This window comes from Rattus norvegicus, chromosome 7 (assembly GCF_036323735.1).
Source record: "Rattus norvegicus strain BN/NHsdMcwi chromosome 7, GRCr8, whole genome shotgun sequence".
In the NCBI taxonomy this organism is placed as follows: Eukaryota; Metazoa; Chordata; class Mammalia; order Rodentia; family Muridae; genus Rattus; species Rattus norvegicus.
The window spans coordinates 2,943,412-2,945,041 of NC_086025.1; the positions used below are offsets into that span (position 1 = coordinate 2,943,412).

The following is a 1,630-nucleotide window of genomic DNA, read 5'->3' on the forward strand; positions in this document are numbered from 1 at the left end:
ATAGACACATGGACAAACCGTAGCTTCCCAAAGGAAGAAATATGGGTAACATCCATTTGCCAAATATCCTTAGGTTTTAACCCTCTTGGGTTAACTCACAAATTGGGAGAGGAAATAAATGGGGCACACTGGGGACATTGACTGACTATTTGAGCTGCTTGTTCTTTATAGTTACTCCATTGTAACTCCATTGTACTCAAAGAACTAGAATTAAGGTGAAATTTTCTGATCCTTGGCGTGATTCCATCCTGCGTGTTTGTTCTGCGAACAGTAGGCAGTTGTTTTCCATCCGGCTTCTCTCACACTGAAGTGCGCACCTCCACCTCATGGAAGACTCGATGGACATGGACATGAGCCCTCTTAGGCCTCAGAATGACCTTTTCAGTTGTGAACTAAAGGCTGACAAAGACTATCACTTTAAAGTGGATCATGATGAAAATGAGCACCAGTTATCATTAAGAACGGTCAGTTTAGGAGCAGGGGCAAAAGATGAGTTGCACATCGTAGAGGCAGAAGCAATGAACTATGAAGGCAGCCCAATTAAAGTAACAGTGGCAACTTTGAATATGTCTGTACAACCAACAGTTTCCCTTGGGGGCTTCGAAATTACACCACCTGTGGTCTTGAGGTTGAAGTGTGGTTCTGGGCCTGTGCACATAAGTGGACAGCACCTAGTAGCTGTAGAGGAAGATGCAGAGTCAGAAGATGAAGATAAAAAACTGTTAGGTATGTCTGGAAAGAGATCTGCTCCCGGAGGTGGTAACAAAGTCCCACAGAAAAAAGTAAAACTTGATGAAGATGATGAGGATGATGAAGAGGATGAGGATGAGGATGATGGTGATGGTGGTGGTGATGATGATGATGATTTTGATGAAGAGGAAACTGAAGAAAAGGTTCCAGTGAAGAAATCTGTACGAGATACCCCAGCCAAAAATGCACAAAAATCTAACCAAAATGGGAAAGATTTAAAGCCATCAACACCAAGGTCAAAAGGTCAAGAGTCCTTCAAAAAACAGGAAAAAAACTCCCAAAACACCCAAAGGACCTAGCTCTGTAGAAGACATTAGGGCAAAAATGCAAGCAAGTATAGAAAAAGGTGGTTCTCTTCCCAAAGTGGAAGCCAAGTTCATTAATTATGTGAAGAATTGTTTCCGGATGACTGACCAGGATGCTATTCAAGATCTCTGGCAGTGGAGGAAGTCTCTTTAAGAAAATGGTTTAAACAGTTTGAAATAATTCTGTCTTACTTCATTTCTGTAATAGTTGCTTATAATGCAAAGTGAGAACTTTCCCTATTGTGTTTGATAAATGTCCAGGTTCAATTGCCAAGAATGTGTTGTCTAAAATGCCTGTTTAGTTTTCAAGGATGGAACTCCACCCTTTACTTGGTTTTAAGTATGTATGGAATGTTATGGTAGGACATAGTAGTAGTGGTGGTCAGATGTGGAAATGGTGGGGAGACAAATATACATGTGAAATAAACTCAGTATTTTAATAACGTTAAAAAAAGATGAAATTTTCGGTGCATTTGTAAAGCTTTATCATAGACAGTACTATTCATAGGAATTTTTATAACCTCTACCTTTCCTCCAGACACTATCGCAGCACTACCATTGGAGGAACCATCAGT

The 1,630-nt window shown here is 40.4% G+C and overlaps 1 pseudogene; it reads left to right on the plus strand.

The window, feature by feature from the left end:
• Positions 1–271: 271 nt before the first annotated feature.
• Npm1-ps14 (nucleophosmin 1, pseudogene 14) lies at positions 272–1,262 on the plus strand (annotated as a pseudogene).
• The last annotated feature ends 368 nt before the right edge of the window (positions 1,263–1,630 follow it).